At 34.8% G+C, this 5,095-nt stretch overlaps 1 non-coding gene across 1 annotated transcript; it reads left to right on the top strand.

Moving 5' to 3' along the window:
- Nucleotides 1-2,554: 2,554 nt before the first annotated feature.
- On the top strand, nt 2,555-2,792 carry LOC118662062. Its single transcript, XR_004969586.1, has one exon.
- The last annotated feature ends 2,303 nt before the right edge of the window (nt 2,793-5,095 follow it).

Here is a 5,095-nt window from a genome sequence, read left to right as displayed (position 1 = left end):
TTTTACTCTCTTTCTCGGGTGCACCAGGCCCCTGGCTGTCCTGTGGCAGGGGGATGTGATCCCTTGTGCCCACGTGGCTCACAGCCATGTGGGACTCCACAGTGGACTGATGGACTTTATTGGCTGGGGTGCTGAACTACATCTGGCTGCAACACAGAACGGAAGCTCTGGACACTGGCCTGCTTTTGGCTCTGAGGAACTCCCAGCTGCACCTCCTTCAGGACTGTCTTGAGGGAAATGGGACTTTGGAACCCGAGGAATCTAACTTCATTCAAGCAAAGCCTTTTCCCACATCTAATCTTTCTATGGGGGCTTCTGAAATTCTTATTTCAGCGGTACTCAAGAACCAACACCTAGCTCCCATGAGTGGCGGGAAGCTTGATTTTCTGTTAAGCAAGGAGCAAGCCAAGTTTAGGACCTAGTTACCAGGGGACACAGAACACTGTGTTTTCTAGGTTTGTTGTTGTTGTTTTAATTCTGGAAAATGAGGCGGTTGGCCTTAGTGATCCCCATGGTTGTTGTTGAATCTAAGTTTCTACATGTCAGTGCAACTAACTTCTTTATAAAACCTGTTCCATTAGACAAATTTATGATATGTCATTAATCATGAAAGAACCCCAAAACAAAATTATAATGAAGTTATTAACGATAGAAACATCAAGAATGCTATTTTGATTTTCTTTGTTAATATTGAGTGAATAGTTCTTCACTAGAATTGCAGTTGCAAAAGTATATGTATATTTGGGTTTAAAATTATATACATTTAAATATATTTGATACATATTTCATCAATGAAGTAATATAACATTTTGCTCAATAATTATTTTTTAATACTTTTTTATTAACTTCAGAAAGGAAGGGAGAGGGAGAGAGAGAGAGATTGAAACTTCAATGATGAAAGAGAATCATTTATTGGCTGCCTCCTGCATGCCCTACAGGGCATGGAGGCTGCAACTCGAGCATGTGCCCTGACCCTGAATTGAACCGTGACCTCTTGGTTCATAGTCAATACTCAACCACTGGGCCATGCCAGCCTGGCTCAAGAACTATTTACAGTATTTCTGTTTCTTCGTTTTCTAAGAAATCATTTAAATGTCCATGGTACATGAATCATTAGCACAGAAATATGAACATCATATTTCTATTAACAAAAATAAAAATCTCTCCATCTGTTAGAATAATGAAAATTGGAATTAGGGGTACAAGGTTTGGTTGCAGAGCAAAAACCTGACATTAAAATGTAAATGGATTTTGCTTGGGGCTGGAATGGATGGGGGAATACGTATACCAGGACTAGAAAGAGATGGATACAAATTTTCTTCCTTTCTTTTCTTCTTTCTTCTGTCTCCTTTCTCTTTCTTCCTTCCTTCCTTTCTTTCTTTCTTTCTTTCTTTCTTTCTTTCTTTCTTTCTTTCTTTCTTTCTTCTTCTCTCTTTCTTATGTTTAACTTATTGGCAACTTGACAGCAAATGTCAACTTCACAAGTAATATAAAGATGCATAGCTATGTTTTTGAAAAATGTTCTGATTTAATAAAGAATTTCTATTTGGGTCTTCATTTACCTTGCCTGAACACACCCTTCTGTTTGACATGTAACCTCCAGCTTGGGTTACACAATATGCTCCCACTTCACCTTGTCTTTCAGAGTTCTTTACAAATTTTTAGGGCCCAGTTCTCAGCTTTGCTCCCTCATTCCACACTTTCTCTGAAAGATATTCCATTAATTCCCATAGCCTTAATTGCTAATACTTATAGAACCGTCCAAATCTTGCATAGTACTCAGACTTTAAATGTTTGTATGTGCCTAAACTATCTGTGGCTGATTTCAGAGTAAATTTGATTACAAAGTGTATTTAAGTTTCCTTTTTTACAAAATAGAAACAAAGAGTGTATTTGCAGTATACTTTTAAATCTTAGGACAAAAATTATACAACATTTGAGAATGGTTAAAAGAGCAGTGGATATTATCCTGGAGAAAAACAAAAGATTTCCAGAGATATGAGAATAACCTTCAAACAATTTAAGGTAGAGATTCTAAGAATGGGGATATGCCTACATTTCTCATAAAATATTTTTATAATCTGGAAATAGGTAAAGAAGTATTTCCAAACTAGTAATTTTAAAATAATATTACTCATTGTGAAATTCAAGGTGTTATTAAAATGATTCAGAAGATTTTTTGTTGTTCTTGTTTATTGAAAATTTGAGATACCTGTCATGTTATTGGAAGAACCTGAATTTTTCTCCATGTCATGCAAGTTTCTACCTAAAACCTCTGTGAGTACAGTGAGTCAAAATTTTTATAAGCAAAAGAATAAATTGTTATACAATTATGTAATGTTTTTCTACCCAAGTGGATAAGGAAGGAGAGATTAACCTACATTTAATTATTATAGAAAGAGTACACCTATGAAACAAGTACTAAATGGTTATTTTTGTCTTCATATTTATAATTCCATGTTTGGGCAAGACAAATAAGAGAGAGATATATTGTGGAAGAGATACTAGTGTTGTGATATATAAAACCTTTTCTAATACAGAGGAAGTATATTACAGGTCTAAGAATCTGATATGTCATTCTTAAAAGCCCAGTGGCCCAGCTGCCTCCTTCCTATCAGATTTTACTAGTGCTCTGATGGGCAAAAGGGCTCTGTTACATGCTGTGACATCCCAGGTCTGTAACCCTTGGTGAGCCCAGGGAGGATGCGTGGCTGGCATCAGATAGCCAGTCTCCATGGGATGTGACTGCTGGGAGTGTGGTATCTGTGGCTCTGATCTGACTTTCAAGCTGATTGGAAAAAAAAAGAAAGAAAGAAAGAAAGAAAGAAAGCCCAATGGATTATACTGTATGTCCTTTCCATTTTATATTATTGAGTGCTTATTTAAAGCTAGATCTTGTATTTGGCACTTAAATAATGAAAGAGAAATAAAATATAGGCTCTGCCCTAGAAGAATTCATGAAGAAATTGGTAGGGGGCAAGATGAATAAAAATTTACCATGCAAAGAGACAAATTTACTTTTTTAATGGATTTAAATGCAGTATAAATGGTAGTTATTTTTCATATATAGTCTCCCATATAAGTGCACACACACAAATTCTGACTACAGTTGTTTGTGTGTACGGGTGTGTGTGTGTGTGTGTGTGTGTGTGTAGGAAGGGTCATAATGTATATATAGTTATAATCTTAGTGTAAAGGTATGCTGAGCTAGGATTTTACAGTAGCTATAGGTTTACATCCCCTTTGATTCCCTATTCCTAATGAAAATGAGTTAGATAACAGTTGAAATCTAAAACCCAGGTTAGCCTGAGAGTTAACTTTTCTTTTTCTTGCAACCCTACAAAAATACTGAAATAATATTATGAACATCTTAGAGGATATAAAAATAATTATGGTTATGAGTTTAAGGCTATTTTAACAATAGGATTAAAAGTCATAGGTATAATGAATTAATTCATATTCATTGAGTTTCAGAATAAGTTTAAGTAAAAGAATCATGATATTGTGTAATACTTGTTATACAGTTTTGCATATATTTTAATATTTGAAGAATTTAAAATAATTAGTCTATATATGTATATGAGATTTGTCTTTTAAGGTAATTTAGTTTATTTGAACAATCTTTAAGTTACAAAAATGGCTTTCAAAATTTAATGTAATAAATTGAGAAATTGGTACAAATAGTGGCAAGTTGTTTTATATAGAAATTTTATTATAAATTATATTAGGTTTATCTGACTGTGACAAATAATCAACATAATTGCTAGTTAATAAATATTTTTTAATTTTTATCTATACCAATAATAGAGGACTATGCAAATTGTACGGGATGCCGTCACAGTAGCTGCATGGGACAACAAGGCCGGCTGAGGGGGTTAGTGAGGGATGACCAAATGACTGAACAGCCTTTTGTGCACCAGGATTCTAGTCTCATATAAAAGCCCAAGAGGTTTTATTAAGGACCAATTACAAAATCAAAATGAAAAAAAAACACATTTATAATTTTAACAAGGTAAAAACCAAGATAAATTATAATAGTGCTGTACCAGAAAATGATGAACATAATTTTATATTTCAGGTGAAATTTGTAGTGAATGTATTTAATGCCACTGAACGGTACCCTTAAAAGTGAATAAAATAACAAAATTTGTGTTATGTATTTTTTACCAAAACAATAATTAAAATCTAGTTCTGTTGAAAATTGGCCTCACTTGAGCCTTTGTATTAAAGTCACTAAATTCATTCCATTCCAAGATCTGGGATGATTTGCAGCCTTAGAGTTTCTGAAGCTAATATAATATTGAATGTCAACTGTAATTGAAAAACAAGAATAACTTTTAAAAATGCTAACTAAAAAAAAATTCTGTCAATTTAAAAATATTATATCCTGCAAAAGTATCCATCAAGAATGTAAATGAAATAAAGATGTTTTCAGATAAAATTTATTGGCACCAGAGAGTAATAAAAGAAATGATAAAAGCAAGTTTTTTAGGCTGAAAGGAAATGAAATGAGAATATTCAGGAAGGAATTAAAGGGGCCAGAAATGTAAAAGAAGATGTTTTTCTATTATCTTTAAAGTACATTATGGTTTACTTATTAAGGAAACACAATAATATCTTGTAAAGATTGTAATACATATTGTGATTATATCATTAAGAGTGGGAAATGGACCCAAATGCTGTAATATTTCTTTATTTTACTTACACAGATACAATATTAAACATAAGTAGAATATCCTGAGGGCATGTACAAATAATTGCAATAATAATTTTTATTTGTATTAATGAGTTAGATGAATATCTATGTGGATACTAGAGGCCCAGAGCATGAAATTCATGGACTGGCAGAGGCGGTGGGTCCCCTCTGCCTGGCCTGCGCCCTCTCGCAGTCCAGGACCCCTTGGGGGATGTCTACCTGCTGGCTTAGGCCTGCTCCCCTCTTGCAGTCTGGGAGCCCTCACTCCCTACCATTCGCCTGCTTGCTTCTTCTTACCGCTTGGCTCGCTGCTCCTTAGCACTGCTGCAGAGGCGGGGAAGGCTCCCGCTACTGCCGCTGCACTTGCCAGCCATGAGCCTGGCTTCTGGCTGAGTGGCA

This window comes from Myotis myotis, unplaced genomic scaffold, assembly GCF_014108235.1.
Source record: "Myotis myotis isolate mMyoMyo1 unplaced genomic scaffold, mMyoMyo1.p scaffold_m19_p_1, whole genome shotgun sequence".
NCBI classification, from domain to species: domain Eukaryota; kingdom Metazoa; phylum Chordata; class Mammalia; order Chiroptera; family Vespertilionidae; genus Myotis; species Myotis myotis.
This window is presented reverse-complemented; position numbering and strand designations above follow the sequence as displayed.